The following is an 18,977-nucleotide window of genomic DNA, read 5'->3' on the forward strand; positions in this document are numbered from 1 at the left end:
CAGTCCAGGTTTCCAAAAAATACCCCTTTACCCACCATTTTAAATAAGGATTGTCTCAGGGAGTCAATTTCTCACTAGAAAAGTCTCAAACTTCCGTTTCTTTCCCAAATATGTCTAGCTCCTTTTAATGGTGGGGGGGAAAAAACCCTAAATTCCTATTGGAGCTATAGCCAAGTACCAGGATTTCAAAGTTCCAAATCTCTGGAAAATTAAAGCCCTGATTTTCATATGGGAGGCCCAGTTCAAAAGGGGCCTGACCATTTCATAAAAACATTATCAATAGCTTATTAATTTGTCTAAAACAACTAAACTGATTTTGCATAGACTCTTCTGAAAATATACACCAGCTGTGAAGCTATATTTGTTTTCACATAATTTATTCTCGATAAGCTCATGAATATTTTCAATCATCTGTTAATATTATTAATCTGTGTTATATAGTTAAAATTATTATTACCAGTTATTTTACAGAATCTGGACAATTAGAGAGAAGGTTTTTTTTTAATATTTATACACAAAAAGAGAGAGTAGAGGCACCAAGCTTTATATTATGCAATTCTACTGGAAACCCAACTGGCATGAAACCTGTGTCATTAGTAGTTGAAAAACAGACTTTCCATTTATTTTAAAAAGCAAAACAGATCAGTTCTCATGAACTATGTGTTTGTCCTAAACTGCAGAAGAATGCAACCTTAGAATGTCTAGTAAATATTTTTGTTTCAAAACATTAAGATAGTAAATCTAGGATCGCTGTTGCAATATATTTGAAACACTTCTTTGCATTATTCTTCCTATTATATTTTGATACAGCAGAAGGTATAGCTCCTTAAGTTTGTAATCTTTGGAAATAATGTAATGATGATGCCTGAACAGTAATCTACCTGAAGTTAAAGGCTGCAAAACCTTAAGGCGGTTCCATTAGAAGCCCTTGGCATCTAACATGCTGCTGTAAAATCAGCTTGTTTGAATAGATAACATTTTTAGTGCCACAATTCATATGGCACATCAGATCTTTAACTGATACTTAAATAGTTTCATCTGAACAGAATCCAAAAGACTGTTATCAGAGTGTCAAATTTTGTTGCAAAGGAATGCATAGGCAGGCAATGCCAGAACTCTTAAGAATGTGCACCACTGATGACTTCTGTTTGTAGAAGTATTATCTAAAAGACTCAGGGATTCTTTATTTAAACAATGAGTATAAATGGAGTGTTTTAATATTTAGCTACTGAGCAAGCTATGTATCTTTTACTTTCAGCCCATATGTTGTTTGCAATTTAGCATTTAATAATGCAGATGTAAGGAGAAAACTGAATGTTGTTTCTTCCTATGACTATCTATATATAACAAGTAAAATTTCCAAGTACTATTCATTTTTTATTATGACTAAAGATGGGGCTTTAGGAAGAGACTGGAGTTACATGGGTTGCCAAAGAGAAGGAGCAGGTCTCTTGAATTCACTTGTATTTCTCTCTCTATATAAATGACTGCTTTGGATTCATCCTTATGAATTGGCAGATCAAGCACTGGATTTCAGGACATTGTGGGGAAAGCAAAATGTTTCTTGATACTTAATTGCTCAAAAGCACCGATTGGTATTCTTACTGGATGGATGGATGGATGGATGGATGGATGGATGGATGGATGGGTACGTGCACAGGCGTGCACGTGTTTTAATGAAAAAGCAAGTTCTCTGCCCGCTACTTCAGAAGGTATTTTGATAGCCATATGTAAAAGATTGTTCTAGTTCTTTCATAGCTATAGAATTTTTAAAGGCAATTCATACATTAAAAAGGTTAGACATTTAAAATAAAAATAAGATACAAATTCATAGTAAAAGCATCAACACTTGCTGAAAACTGCCAAGAAGATTTTAATATTTCTTTAACAGCCACAGCCAACCTCAATCAAAAACTATGCTAAACAACAGGTTTTAAGAGTTTAATTTAAAGTAATCTTAGATATAGGTAGACATATTTCCAACAGAGACTTTTATACTACTGGGATCAAGACCATATCTCTTGCACTTGACAGCAGGATGTAAGACAACTTCTTTCAAGACCCAAGTAGGTTCATACAGTAGTTCATTCTTCAAATGAATCTGTTTCTGGTATTACATTTCTTCATACAATATTATCTTTCCTTCATAGAACTGCATCACTGGGGGATAGAAGAAAATGATGACAATGATGATGGTTCCCCCCTCTGTTGTAAATACCAATATGCCTAAAATCCTACTATAATAATCATGGGTTGCTGAATTTTGGTTATCAATTTAATAATTTTCAATCAAACATCTTAAAAGGACAGTTCACTTACTATTGAATTGTTGGACAGTTATTTAAAATAGTTTTTTTTTAATTTTTTTAAACTAAAACACGGACAATAAAAAGCTCAGGTTTTAATACACGTCTCATCTTTGACAACTGTTTTAATAAGGAGTGATGTTAAAGTCAAATGATTCTTTGCTTATATTTTTTATAATTTTCAGCGAACTCTTGGATACTGTTTGTGATTACATTTTCAGTTGTTCCTAAAGAGAATATTATTGAGGCTGAAAACAATAGGCTTAGGTATTATCCAGAATTCTTGAATGCTGCTCATTCAAAAACTTAAAGAATTTTCTTTGAGATAGAAAATTATAAATGTATTCAGAAATCAGCATACCAATTGTTTTGGAAATAATTAGCAATAATGAGTGTAAAAATACATTAGGACTCCATTGGAAATACGAATAGGTGACTTTTGAGTACAAAATGTGTAATGGAAAGTGGTACACATGTATTCACCCATTTTTTTCTGTTAATTTCTCACTATGGAACATTGCCTAGCAGGGCCCAGCTTTGATTTCTTTACATCAGAGGTAATGCTTTCCACCGCTTTTGTCCAGTGGATCATAAGACCTGTTCTCCAGTTTCTTCTGAGTCCTTAATAATGTGCAGGAAGAATATGCCAGTTACCTGAACAATTTAACCATACACAAGCTTCACTGTATTTTTTTTTTAAACCTCAAGATCTACAGTGCATTCAGAAAGTATTCAGACCCCCTTCACTTTTTTCAATTTTGTTATGTTGCAGTCTGATACTACAATCGTTTAAATTCATTTTTTTTCTCATTAATCTACACGCAGTACCCCATAATTACAAAGTGAAAACAGAATTTTAGAAATGTCTGTAAATTTATTAAAAAGGAAAAACTGAAATATCACATGCACTTAAGTATTCAGACCCTTTACTCAGTACTTTGTTGAAGCACCTTTGGCAGCAATTACAGCCTCGAATCTTTTTCAATATGACGCGATAAGCTTTGCACACCTGGATTGCGGGATTTTCTGCCATTCTTCTTTGCAAATCCTCTCAAGCTCAGTCAGGTTGGATGGGGACCATCGGTGGACAGCCATTTCCAGGTCTCTCCAGAGATCTTCAATAGGGTTCAAGTCAGGGCTCTGGCTGGGCCACTCTAGGACATTCACAGAGTTGTCCCTAAGCCATTCCTGTGTTGTCTTGGCTGTGTGCTTAGGATCATTGTCATGTTGGAAGGTGAACCTTTGGCCTAGTCTGAGGTCCTGAGTGCTGTGGCACAGGTTTTCATTAAGGACATCTCTGTACTTTGCTCCATTCAGCTTTCCCTCAACCCTGACCAGTCTCCCAGTCCCTGCTGCTGAAAAACACCCCCACAGCATGATGCTGCCACCACGATTCACTGTTGGGATGGTATTGGGCAGGTGATGAGCAGTGCCTGGTTTCCTCCAGCAAAACATTTAGAATTGAGGCCAAACAGTTCAATCTTGGTTTCATCAGACCAGAGAATCTTGTTCCTCACAGTCTGAGAGTCCTTCAGGTGCTTTTTTGCAAACTCCAAGTGGGCTTTCATGTGTTTTGCACTGAGGAGAGGCTTCCGTCTAGCCACTCTGCCATAAAGCCCAGATCAGTGGAGGGCTACAATGATGGTTGTCCTTCTGGAACTTTGTCCCATCTCCACACAGGATCTCTGGAGCTCAGCAGAGGGACCATCGGGTTCTTGGTCACCTCTCTTGCTATGGCTCTTCTCCCCCAGTTGCTCAGTTTGGCCGGGCGACCAGCTCTTGGAAGAGTCCTGGTTGTGCCAGACTTCTTCCATTTGAGAATTATGGAGGCCACTGTGCTCTTGGGAACCTTCAGTGCAGCAGAATTTTTTTTGTAGCCTTCCCCAGATCTGTGCCTTGCAATAATCCTGTCTCTGAGCTCTGCAGGCAGTTCCTTTGACCTCATGGCTTTTGCTCTGATACAGCATGCATTGTCAGCTGTGAGGCTTCTGTAGAGAGGAGTGTGCCGTTCCAAATCATGTCCAATCAATTTAATTTACCACAGTTGGACTCCAATCAAGGGAGGCACCTGAGCTAAATTTCAAGTGTTGTTGCAAAGGGTCTGAATACTTATGCCAATGTGATATTTCAGTTTTTCCTTTTTAATAAATTTACAGACATTTCTAAAATTCTGTTTTCACTTTGTCATTATGGGGTACTGAGTGTAGATTAATGAGAAAAAAAAATAATTTGAACAATTGTATCAGGCTGCAACATAACAAAATTGAAAAAAGTGAAGGGGGTCTGAATACTTTCTGAATGCACTGTATCTATGTAGTTGATAAGAGTCAACACTGACTTGATGGCACATAATGAATTAATACTACGTTCTCTCCTCTCCTTTACTTACTGGTCCTTTCCAGGTAATAGCATATAATAGTCTCTTCTGCCTCTGTGAAGTAGAAGCTGTAGTATCACTAAATCATGTAATGTTCTGCAGCTTCTATCATGCAGGATATTTAAGATGTGTTATTTCCATTCTTAATCAATTTCCCCAGAAGGTGTCTGGACTGAAATCTAACTTTCCTGTTGGCTGATGTTAACAGCAATGTGTCTCTTACTTCTGCCAGATTATTTTGTTCAGTTACACAGATTTGTAAAATGATGTCCCACGGTTAATTTGTTTTATTTTTCTTTTTCTTCTCTATATTCTTTCTGTTTAATCTTATGTTATATTAAAATGCTTGGGTCTGATGCTATTTTGTAATTTGATCTGTTGAGAAAGACCACCTTTTGATATTTTTTTTTTTTTAGTCTGATTGTGTAATAAAGATGAACAAATAAATTGCTGTCCTCTGCCATTTTATCCTTTGACAGCAAAATGGGGGGGGGGAACCCAATAACCCCACAAAAGGGCCATTAACTGACATTCTTGTGATTTTACTGATTAGTTGCCCTAATAAATTGTTTCTATTATCCCCTTCCTCCTCCATCTCATTTTTTTGCAACACTTATGTTTCCAATTGTAGTATAATTTTTGTTTGTTTTTTAGTTCTGGATTTTTTAATTCTCTTTTCTGTATTCTATGATAAGTTTTGTTCTTATCAGCTTTTTTTAAATGTGGTATTGCAATTGGCTTGGGTTCAGACTGTTCTGCTAGGAACATCCCCTGAGCAGAGTTCTGCCCATTTCCTTGTTTCCCTGCAAGTCCACCCTTCCTCCAGAGAGTTAGAAAAGCAGGTGGCCAGAACAGTGGAGGGGCTTTAGGAAGAATGAGAAATTGGCAGCGTCCACCTTCTGCCAGTGGAATCCCTCCAGTGAACAGAAGGAACCCCATTTGCAATAAGTCCAAGTTCAGATTCACTCTGTATTATTTGATTGTATTTTTACTTTTTGGTGTGTTTTTAACTTGTTACTTTTTAACCTGTGAAGCACCCCAGGAACTTTCTTTTGAAGGATTAAATATAAACAAACAAAATGAAATGAATTAATGAAATAAAATAAGTAGTAGCAAGATGGACCAGAAGGAGAGTATAGGGCCTTATTCAAAATGGTTGATGTACTGCGAAGATATATAATGTAGGAGTCACATAAGCCCTTTCTCAGCCTGAGTGATATGACAATTCCATGTGTTGAAATGCTGGCATGGAAGTTGCAATGAAAGAGGCAAAAGGATTTCAAAAGACAGAGAAATTGTATTTGATTCACTGTAAGGATTTAACCAGGCTTTGTTCCATGGCAACTGAGCTAAGAATAATCAGTACTGTAAACAGAGCAGCTCTAGTTTCTGGGACGTAGAACAGAGAATTCAGATTGTTAACTGGCTCCAGATCAAAATGGGAATATCCAAGTTATTGAAAAATCTTAAATTATGTTTTAAAATAAACATTGAACTGTTCCAGCCAGAAAGAGTTTACATGTTGGAGCAAAAGCTGTTAATTTGCTTAATTAGCAACCCTTCACTGACATCTCTTTAGATTCTTTATTTTTTAGATTTATATCACATCTTTATATGCTACTATTATTTTTCCGTTTAGCTTGCTACAAATCAGAATAAAACTTGTACGTGTGTGTGTGTCTGTATGTGCTCGTGTTTGTTTACTTACATTATGCCTCTCCAATCTAGCAGGGCTGTGAGTGGCTAATAAAGTCAGCTGAGCAGAATAATACTATGAATGCTTACATAAAACCTATTTCAATTTTTTCTTATTTATAGACTGCCTGACTATATTATGAAGCTGGGTGGTATACAGCATGAGCCAGTTTAAATAGAATAATACAAAACCAAACATCAGGAAAAAGAACGCCAGTACTACCAGAGCAAACATCCCACAAGGGGTCTACCACCCATGCTTGCCCAAAATCTGGGGGAACAGCCAGATTTGTAAGAGCTTGTTTTAATAGGTAGAGACCGTCTGAATCTTTGGGGGTGCATCATTCCAGAAGGCAGGTACTGTAACAGAGAAGGCCTGCTTTCTGGATCCCCTCGGGGTAACTTTAATTCTTTTATGTTGTTGTTAATTCACTCTGATTTAAGATAAATAGCACTCCTGGATTATGGCTGCTGGTTGTGATAGCTCAAGATCAGAATTACAATCTTAGGGATCTAATTTAAGCCATGATGTCACATGTGTCATGATATTGCAATACAAATTATGCAATTTATGAAGTCATCCTTTCATGGACTCCCCCATTTACTAAATTGCCTGTTGCAAGAATATGGCATTGGAAGGTGGTTTTGGCTGTGATGCCTCTTTGTGGGTTTTGCATTTGGGTGACCAAAGAAACAGATGGAATATAAAACAACAAACCAAATAAATAAATCGAAGTAAATGGGCACTCTGTTTTTATGGGCATCTAGTGGGCCATTGTGAAGAATAATATTGTTTTTAATGAAAAATTTATCCTGCCCTGCCTACTTTTTTAGACAGTCCTCAAAAAAACATATGTCCTGGGGCCTGAATAAAGTTATGCACATTTTGTCCCAGCATATTCAGAGGATCAAGGTACTGGCCTCATTCCAACATAAACAGAAGCTAAAATTCTGTTTGCAGGAAAACAGGGATGAGGAGCAGCAGAATAAGTAACGTACTGTGTTAACCAGCCCTTGTATGTATAGACCACTTTGGACTGGATTCCAGCAATTGTAATAGTCCATAAATTCTTGATAGCCTTTTCAGAGAAAAATCTCACCTCTGCCCAGTTCATATAGTCGAGACCTTGGTATAGCAGAGTGTTTCAAATCTGAATCCATTGGCAATATATCGCTGAGGATCTCTTACAGAAGAACAAGCCAAACAGACAGACTTTGCAGTAGCCCAAACAACTACCTAAAATGGATCTTTAGATTAGTTCTTTAAGCATTTGTTACATATTCTTTGAGTTCCTTCAAAGGACTTCAGAGTAACAGAGGGTTAAGAGATAGCAGTTAGACTAAGGTGAGTTTGAGGACTGAATGCATATTTGAACCTGTAACTTAGTAGCATGGAATTATCACTAAAATATCTTTTCTATTTTGAGGTGGGGAAAAGTTAAAACTAAATGGCACTTCATATTTAAATCCCACTCACACCTTCAATAGAGACTTTGAGGTGGCTGTGAACTTTTCTTTTTATGCATTTCAGGCAATATATGGAGACAGCACCAAACTGAATGAGCAAATTCATCACTTAGAAATACAGTTTCTACAGCAGTTTGAGCTGTTCTGTTTTCATCTCTAGAGCAGGAACATTATTGCACACTTCTTGGAATGAATAAGGCATTCAACTTTTTAGTCAAGATGTACATAACATCAAGTAATATATGCAATCATTTCAGATCATAAATGTGACAACCAAAGATGGTTGGACATCTCTTTTAAGTGCTAGTCTATGCAATACCATTCAACTGTTTTTATTCAGCTTCTTGAGATGCTATGTGCAAATACACTTAACTAAGTTGCATGGAATTTTTGTTCTTATGTAAGGTTGAGCGGCAGAATGAACCACCCCCTGGTAAGAGTATAATAAAGCCTTTGGAAATAGATACATAGAAAACTCATTATATGTCAGACCCTCTAATGAGAATTGGCTTCATTAACTGGTAGAGATGGGGGGGAGGTCTCAGCCCTGCTAGAGATGCCAGGATTGAACATGGAACGTTTGGCACGCAGAACAAATCTACCCACTGGATTGTACCTTTCCAATTTATCAGATTCATTAATTGAGGATTCTTCTACAACAGTGGCAGTTGAAATCCATCATACACTTCCATGCACCTGAGCAATAAGACAACTTTAAGATACATTATAAATACCTGAATCAAAACAGGTCTCCTGTTTCAGTGAACTAGACTCCCCAAGCTTTTAATTAAGAAATATTAGCCAAGAATTAATAATGGCCTATTCGTGGGAACCTTTTTTTATTCTCAACAGAAATACCTATGTCTTCTCTGACTTGGATTTATTTACTCATACAAGATTGGTTTCCAAGTTGTTGTTGTTTTTTCCCCTTAACAAGAGCCATTGTGTGCAATGACAAACAGGAGGAGCCTTAGCACCCTGGAAATCTGCTGCAAAAAATTAGGGTACTTCCCCCTGCATGGAAAAGTGAGATATGCAAACATCCGTGCCCAAGAAAGAAAACTCAAAATCTATGAGTGTTTGGGGAAGCAAAGCCTTTTTCAGTGAACAGGAATTAACACAGCACAGAGGAATTGGGAAGTTCTAAATTATGCGTACAGGGGAATAAGCTGCTAAATTAAATAGAAGAATCACATAGGGATTAATTCATTTTAAGAAATATATTAAAGATCAAAGAGTTTGCTCATTTGCTCCTGCCTTTTAAATACACTGTTCTTCATTTTTATAAATTAAGATAAATAATAACACAGCGTGTCTTATTTTCTGGCATGGTAGCTGGTTATTACATGCTTCATTTTCAGTAAATCCTCCCAGAATGGAATTTCTAGTATGACAGCTTCCATCTGCTATGCAAAACAAGCAGAGCCTTGCTTTCTTGGGTGGGGCTTTAACTTAGGCTGCAGACAGAATCTGAAAATCACATGATTTTTTTTTTCCAGTACAAATATAAAAACCAAGGGATGTTATTTTCAAATATAAATAATTCTCTGTACGTTTTATAAAGAATTACGGTTAACATGTTTTTCATCCTACCCTGTCACAAAGGCTTAGATGTAGATACAGTGTGATAGAGTGGTCATTAGCCTGTTTCATAAATTATTATACTTACAAATTCATAAGCAGTCCTAAGTATATCTACTCTGAAATAAATTACCTAGAGTTCTGTGGAATTGATGTATTTAATCAATTTATATAGTCATCCATCTCACATTTGCAACTCTGGACGGGGCACGCCATGGGATTAAAATAAAAAAACTACACAATAAAACATTTTACTGGTCAAAGTCTAAGAATTACAGTTTCTCTTCCTCAATCATTGTTGTAAAAGTAGGGCTGGCAGCAGTTGAATGCCTGCATTCATTCCACTGGGGGAAAAAAGTTCTTTAGTGTTATAACTACTGTATAATTGTTCATATATGCAAACAATCACACATGCTGCATCTTTCAAGTTATACACCAGTAACAGATTAAATCAAACTCTTGTCTCCAGATAGGTTAGATCAACAATCCCCAAAATTCCCAATTCCCAAGATACTATGTACGGTGAATTGCAGTTTGAACACATCTGATGAGAAACAGGCTTGAAAAGACCAGATTAAATAAAGAAAAATAACAACTGAAAAGCAGCAATAAATGAATCTAAATACTTTAAAGAAACAGTATTTCATAAAGCCCAGCAATGACTCAGCAAAGTGAAATTAAGCTGAACAAGCTTTCCATCTACTCTCAAGATTCTCTGCATGAGCATTGCAGGAAAGTAGTATTGGATAGCCTCTAAAGAGGCATTCTGGTTAGCAGTGTGACTTAATGTCCTGCCAGCCAATTCAGTATAACATTGTAAACCAGCCCTCCTCATCTTCCACTCATGCTGGGACTTTAAGTCCCAGAAATCCCAACCTGTTAATCAGAAATTGTCAGTTTCCAACACAACCAAAGAAACCAGATCGGACAAGGCTTATAAAGATGAAGGACACCTCCACTGTTTCCACTCCCCAACCTCTCAAAAGTAGTTTGAAGCTGATCCATTATTGTCTTCAGTGCAGCTAACCTTACATCTCTGAGAACAAGGAACAAAGAATCACTGTTCTGCCCCACATGCTGGAGAAACCAAATTCCCTCACCCCAACTCCATACAAAAGGGAAGTGAGATATAGCGCTTGATCTCAACCCCCACCTCCATCCACAACCTTACTTCATGTTGTGCACATTTCTGTGTATGCAAATAAATCCAAGCAGTTCCTATATAGTGAAGGGGCAGCTGCAAAGCCTCCAGGCCATATTTTCTCTTGAAGGACCTGCTGAAGCCTGGGAGGCAGAGTGAGGCATTCTGGAAAATAGGGGAATGGATTATCTACAGGCTTCACAGAATTGCAATGTTTCAAATACAGGGAGTCCCCGGGTTAAGAATGCCCGGGTTGCAGACAACCCATAATTAAGAACGAAGCCTATTGTAGCAAATTTTGAGTTAAATACACAATGGTTCGAGTTCATTACACGATACTATTTATACAGTATTATACAATAATAGTGTTCCAGTTTATATACAAATTCGACTTAAGGACAGACCTTGGGAATGGAACTCGTTCTTAAACTAGGGCCTACCTCTATTAAGTGCCAAACTTTGGAAGGAATTATATACATTAATCTCTTCAGCTAAAATTGCTGGGACAGATAATGGTTTACTTTGGTTGGATCATATCCGTGCTACTTAAAGGTGGGTAAATAACACCCTTTAGAGCAGTGTTTCTCAACCTTAGCCGTTTTAAGTTGCTGGCTGGGGAATTCTGGGAGTTGAAGTCCACCCATCTTAAAATGGTCAAGGTTGAGAAACACTGCTCTAGAGTGGTGGGGATTAGAACTCCCAGGAATTCTGAGGGTTTAAATACCAATTCATCTGGAAAGCTTGTGCGCTACATGAATTAGTGTCACAAGAGAACTCTCTCCATGCAGTCTGACCTTGATGAAGAAAAGGAAGAATGTAGTTGTAATAATACTAAGGAAAATAGCATTGAATAGAAAACAATATTCATCTGTTTTAATTTGGAGGTATATTGAATTACATGTTTCCTGCTATTCATTTTAATCACGTATTTACAATAAGCTGCAATACTAAGCACACATTGTAACAGAAGACAAAGCTGTTAGTGTTCTTTGGCTCTTTTGATGATTATAAAAGAGTTTTCAGAGCTGCAATTTCTAACATTAGAAACTAACCCAACAAGTCTTTGTAGATTACATAACTACCCAATTCAGGCACTGTTAGTAAATACACCTGCTCAGGGTAATATACTCTACATACAGCAGAGAGTAGGTTTATCATATAACTATTCGCATTTTTTTTTTTTTGTCTGCGCTCAGTCATTGCTGACCCTGCGGTGACTGCTTGGACGAGTCCTTGCCGTTTTCAAGGCAACTGTTTTTCAGAAGTGGTTTGCCAGAGCCTCCTTCCTAGAGCAGAGCCCAGCTGGCGAGCGCAGGGAGGCGGGTTTCCGTTGCTTCGCGCCCTTTTTGGGCACGCACGGTTTTTTGTGCTTACCAGCAACTGCTCCCAACTCCTTTTTGCAAGGCGCCGCCAGCATTTTTCCTCCCACCGGAGTGAGAGTACCCATTTATCTACTCACGTGAGTTTTCGACCTCTTGGGTTGACAGGAACTGGGGAAGAAACAGGAGCTCACCCTGTTTAACGCGAAGGCTGGACTCGAACCGCTGAAGCGTCGACCATTTCTGGCTGGCAACTTTCAGCATCATTAAGCCGCTGCGGCACCGCGTCCCCCTAACTATTCGCATTACATGTTATTAAATTAACTTTGCTGAGCTGGCATTTATGAATCCATTATTACCTTCCAATCAAAACAATCACAGAATTTATACAACAGGATGCTATGAAATACTACATGGCATCTTCAAACAAAGAGTTTAATTGTTTTTCTCTTTTCCAGCAAGTATAGAAACAAATTCAACTGGATTAGGAACCATGTGCATGTTCACCCCAAACTGACCACTTAACTCTGCTTAGAATCTCTTTCTTGAACTTAAAGGGGATTAAAATTTTGCCTATAATGACAATGAGAAGAGGAGCCAGTATTGCTTTGCTGTTCATTGCTTGTTGTTAAATGATCAGAGCTAAATAAGAAGCAAGAGGATGAATATTATGAACATGAAACTAATAATTCTATTTGATTTACACATTTGAATGCAATGTCACACTGACTTGCAACTGATACATATGCATTTTTCAATGTATTTAATTCTAGAATGAAGTCCAGCTGGTATACTCATGTGAATATTTTTAACCATGTCACATATTAAACTCAGCTGAATCTAAGATTTAGACAGAGAGCTTGATTCTTTATTTAAGATTCAGCCACAAAACATGCAGTTAGCTGTTCCTAAATATAGGCTTAAACAGCCATGTTCTACAGTACTCAATTCCATTCCTTCTTTCCAAATGGTATTTTTTGCACCAAACATAAAACCAATAAACCCACTTCTCATTGACCTCTTTTGGGTTTCCCCTTCATTTTTCCCCAAAGCAGAGTTTCCCAAACTCTGAGTTATACCTCCCCTAGGGAGGTGTGGAGAACCTTTTAGATACATTGTTATAGTAAATCCACTTTTTCGTTTCATTGTATTGTCTTCATTGTTCATTTGTGATAATTTTGGTGTTTGGATTTTTAGGGGAGTGTGTACATTAAGATTACACTAAAGGGAAGAATGATGGCAAAAAGTTTAGGAACCACTGCCCTGAAGGGTGTTTTGGCACTTGGGCTTCTCCTAAGCATACCAGAAATGTCTCTTGTGAGTGGGCAGCATAATACTGATTGCACTCCACTAATGAGTTTGTTGATATTTGGCTACACTTTGATAATATTCAGATACATGATAGGCCCTTACTGTTTAAGTGTAATGAAGTAGGTAGTGATCAAAGCAAAAAATTAATCATAGTAACAGGATCTGAGCTACAAAAAGACAAAAAAAAATTTTTTTTCACCATATGTAGAACAACAAGAACTTTTCTGCCTGCTCCACTCAGAGATGAATACACAAACTGGAGGAATAAAGAGCCTTTACAAAGCAGTGCATGCTGCAAAAAGGGAGTTTTCCTCCCCTTTAAACCATTATGAAGTAGTCCAGCCTCTGCAAAATTGCTCCATTGTTTACACAATTGAGGGTATTAAAGAAGAAAGCTGGAACTTGTACCATGTGAACTATGTTTGCTTTAATGATTGAAGCACAAGGTGACACCACACTGAAAATATCAATCTGTTGTATTAAATCAAGTTCTACATAAGATCTTAATATCTATCTGTATATAGCTTAGATGTATACTTCCAGCTGTACATATTAGAAAGGAGCACTTTCTGCCCCTTAAACGGCAGCAGGCCCAAACACTTCATACATTTTTGAGTCTTAGGCCTATCTTCCCAATGCTGCCTGACCACCTGATTCCCTTTAGAGGTGTCTGAGCTTCAGGAATGCATTTCAAACGCTAATTTATAATCTAGGCTGTCTCCTTAGATCAGTTATCTTTAGTCTGAGAAAGGTTATCTTTAGTTTCAGCTTATCATGAAACCCTAAGGCAAAGGCCAGCAACCTTTTGGGGAACAGAGGGTGTACTTTTCTTTTTTGTATTTTTTCATCCTCCAAGAACTGCAGGAGAAGTGGTGACATCACCAGAGGAAGCAGGATTGAAATAAATGTATTAAGCCCAAGATGCCCAATTAACTTCATTAATTGCTTGTATCTTGAAAGAACAAGATGAAAGAAAACAGCAATCATTAACACCATAATTTGGTGTTCCAGTCTTTATTGGCTTTGGTGAAGATGTCCTCTCACCTGCCCAGCCTTTCCTTGCTGTATCAAAGGACACTGCAAATTAAATCTTGATCCGGGCAACACGAGACCCATCAGTCTTGATGCAAGTGTGACTCACCAATGCTTACTAGCTGCATATTTGCACTGCCAGCCAAGCTAGGTAAGAGGCTTATTAGATTATGGTGGGTCATCATACATAGCTGATGGGCTGCATTTGCCTTTGGGGCTCACAAATGAGTTACTTCTGGCTTAATATAAACAGATTTTTCCTGAATAGGAGATGATGATGATGATGATATTGTTATGATTCATTTAATTTATATACTGCTCTTCTTCAGAAAATTATCCAGCAGGCTGCAAAGACAAAGCATACCAAATTACAAGCCAGCTAACCCTTAAAAGCAATAAAACCCAGGCATTCAGTATCAATAGCATTAAAATCTATCAAAGTTATTCAGAAGTATACCCTAAGTGATTCCCTAACTTCTAAAACGAAGGACCGGAGCCTACTTTTGCTTGCCAAGCAGCCCTAGATGCTAGCAAGGTTACAAATCCTTTCTCTCTTCTAGAAAGAACATTTAGTACTACGTACCTGTCAGTTTTCTTGGGACTGGAAATATTTAAAACAAAACAGGACACTCAAAAACCAGTTCCGGCTCTACCTATCAAACCAACAGCTAACGACTACTAGTTTGTATGAGTTTGTGTCAGTGAAAGATAAATGTGTAGCTTTGGATCATTTTCCTCAATAAATGAATTAACAAGTATAATGTTTTTGAGTCATTTAATTGGGTTCTCTTAGATAGTTTTAGGACTTATGTGGAGAATAGATTACATTTTAGGTCATATTTATGCAAAAATACTGAAAATTCAAAAGGGTTCACAAACTTTTAAGCACCACTGTAGAGCCAAACTTGATATGAATATGGCAGAGACAGATTTCTCACACCTGAGTGAAGCTGATGGTAATCTAGCTTTTTAGATAAAACATAGGAAGAGCCCATGAGTAGAGTGGGGTAACTTTGGGATCTCAGCTGCCCTTTTCATCTTCAGTGAGAAATCTGTGCCCTGGAAAATATGCTTGTTGGGGAAAGGATGTCCAAAACAGAATGGGAAATGGAACAGAGGGAAAAGTAGAACTGATGCAAATGGAATCAGTTGAATTAATCCTCCTTACTTTTTGTGTTGTTCAATATAATCCCATAAAGACTATAAACCTTTGTGCCTTGTTTCTCCTGAAACTGAATTATTCCTTTTTTTTATGGCTACTAGATCTTCATTGCAAAACTCTTGGAGACCACTAGATGCCAGTAGAGAGATACAGAATATACTGAGTATATGCTGTCACCTAGCATTTATCTGAAATTTTGCAGCTTAGCTCTGGTAAATCTAACCAAATTTGGTAGACAGCTCCCTAAATTGGATTATCCTACACATTTTTTGCACATTGTTTTAAAAACGTGGAGGGTGAGACATCTTAATGGTTTTACAGTGAAGAAAGAATATACCTCTAAATACATTAAAATGTAGAATAAAAGGGCATGCTTGCTAAAGGATCAGTATTGAGATCTTCAGTTCCTTGTTCTCTGATAAAGCTTCATCAAAACACATTCCACTCCCTTCTATGCCAGTTACCATCAAAATGTTTTCTTTGTACAGACCGCAGGCATATTCATACTTCCCTGAAGATAGATAAGAATGGTTTTTAAAGTTCTCTTGCTTTTATTGTTTACAGAGCCTATAGTAAGTCCTTCCTATGATCAATACAACAGTCAACGGTCATCATTAAGTGGCAATCAGACTTTCTCATCTAATTTAGAAGCTGTTGGAGGATGTTAGAAAACTTTGGATGGTTTTTAGACTGATGATTCTGAACGATAGGTTACTGACCTTTCCAAAAGGGCTTTCTCCATGCTGGAAATCATATTTTGGGATTCCACTTGGTATTGATGCACGTGCACATGCAACAACAGTTTGAGCTGAACAGACATAGTAGTCATGGATAACAAAGCTTATTTTTCCCATTTAATCAAATCTTATTGTATCGTGCTCCTAAAATAGGATAAAATTTTAAGTGCGGCTCTTGTTAAAAGATTGAATTTGATTTCCAAATAGTCCTTGTGTTACACTCCCCATTTCTTAAAGTTGATGTATAACTAAGCATTTACTGTCATTCTTTGGGGTAAAACAAGGACAGGTTTTAATTGCAGGTACACATACTGAATCATTTACGTATAAAAGTGTATGTGTGGTGGATTTATGCACCCATTTGCCTAACCTGTGAGTCACCTAGGAAACATTTATATAAATATCTCAAAGTATCTGAGAACCTCACCCTAATCAATCCCTCAGGCATGCATTATAAGAAGAGTCTGGGCAATGTTTCATCTTGTACCATAAAAAAAAAAAGAGAGAGAAGGGAGAGCTACATTTATCACCTTGAGCTCCTGGAGGAGATGCTAACAGATAGATAAATACATAACTAACTAACAAATAGATCTTACTCCCATACTTCACCAAGCAATTGTCCTTAATGTCTGGGAATGATTGCAGGCACTCAATGTTAAATTTTTATACCAGCCTTCTCCAATATTGTCTGCAATATTGAGATGGACTACAATTACCAGTAATCAGGATATGTGTAAACATAATCTCTACTACAGGAGATGCATGCATTTTGTTGAGACTGTCAAAGGTGTGAAGGGCAAAGAATTTTGAAGGACAAATTCTAGCTGAGAAATAACTGATACGTGTCCTTTGCTCTGTCCTATCAGTACAAAGCCAGCTACAGTCCTGGCATTGCAATCAATCAATGAAACTGCAAAGACACTTCTAAGCAGTAGTATTCTTTCTGTGATGTAATTGTGGTAAATGCCTTAATTACCATCTGTTGGAATTTAAGGCCATGTGTGTTCCTCACAGAGTCATGTATTCTTTGACTGTATAGTTTAAAGTAATTTCTTATATACAAGTTACAGAAAAGTAGTAGGATAACTTACTTGATCGGTTTATTACTAGCTATGTTCTAGGACAAGCTAATTTCTGAAAATGCTTTGATTTCCAGTACTTTTCACCTACTTTCAGACACTTCCAATACAATAACATATTTTTGATATATAATTAACAGTTTACCACCCAATTGTAATGTAATTATAATAATTTAGCTTTAAGATCCACAAAAACATTGGCATTTGACAGCAGTCATGGTTAATCTAAATATACGTATCTTTTTTTTAAACTGTCTTCAAGGGACTACTCCCCTGACTTCCTCTAAACAAATGTATTATGTACTCTATAGAATATTATGGCAGAGAAATGCAGGGGGTATTAGCAGAAGCTGTGATTAGGGCCTGGGATAAAAACACTGGGGAAAATTGAACTATGTACCACACTCTGGTCATCTGTGAACTCAACTGTGAATTTGCACTTTAAATGACTACACTAATTTCATCAGACGTTTGAAGTGCTATATTGGATAACACTTCACATCAGTATTATAACTGCACTTGTATGTGCAAATTTTGCACATATTAAACAGTTATGCATGATTGATGGTATTAAAAGCCACAGAGAAATCAAGGAGGGCCAGGATAGATGCACCATCACCATCCGTAGCCCTCCAGAGGTTGTCTAAAAGTGTGATCAATACTGTCTTGGTACCGTACCCAGACCTGAATTCTGACTTTAGTGCTTCCAGATAATTTCTTCCAGGGCTCTCTTGAAGTTGCAGCCTGACCACCTCCAATAAAAAAGGGGGGTTGGGAACTGGACAAAAATTATCCAGGATCATCAGATAAGACTTGGATATTAAGCTTAATAGTCATAACAGAATACAGACAGGTTTTGGAGAATAGGGCTTGAGAAATAAGGAGTATAAAACAGAAATATCAAAACGTCAGAAGTGCATTCAGAAAGCTCTGGGGTTGATTGAAATAATGGACCATTGTACAAAGTTGCCAGATTTAGAGAAAAAAGGGAAGAGAAACAGTGCCTGTTATAATTACTAATTTCAAGGTAAGAATATAAAAACACTTTCTAATTGTCCACATATCAGTACCTAGTGTGGACCTCGTTTTTTAGTTATAAATTCAAAATAATTTTGACCCACTTAGGTTCCTTTGAGTTCTAACACTTCCAGAAACAGATTATATTCAAACATGGTTCCAGCAAGTAATTTACGGGTTAATTGCCATAACAAAAAACCTTAAAATTTGTTACCTTATACAAAAGGGTTTTCCACCATGCAGCCTTAAGCTGCTTGTCTCCTGTGTGTATCCCAGCTGCAAACTAAGCTATCTTACGAAATCCTTTTCCAGATTTCAGCCCCTTCCTCCACTTTGGCCCCAGTGATGGCCTGATGTTTTGTCCAGACATTTACCCCAGATCCCAACTGGAGGATTCCCCTGCTTCTTTATCCCTCCTAGACTGGTAAAAAATAGAAAACATCAACTTTTATCATTCTTTTATCACTTAGGCCAGGAGGAGAAAGTTGATTTCATCAGTTTATTTTTAAAGACAGGTTTGACTAAAGCAAAACTAATGTTACAGGACAGGATAATGAGAATCAGTTTTGGAGAGACTGAATTAAACCTGAGTCTGCTTTGGAGCTGAGTTGAAACAATTCTGGATGCCCTGGCAGAAAAAGAGGATAATTGGTTTGCATTCCAAAGCTTTTGTAACTCAAAGAATATGAGGTTGGAAACTGGATGTAGCAGAGATTCATGGATAATTGAATGAATTAAACATAATTGATTTAA

Source organism: Python bivittatus, unplaced genomic scaffold (genome assembly GCF_059951505.1).
Source record: "Python bivittatus isolate LINGU-HERP-01145 unplaced genomic scaffold, Pbiv_v1 ctg000060_np1212, whole genome shotgun sequence".
Lineage (NCBI taxonomy): Eukaryota > Metazoa > Chordata > Lepidosauria > Squamata > Pythonidae > Python > Python bivittatus.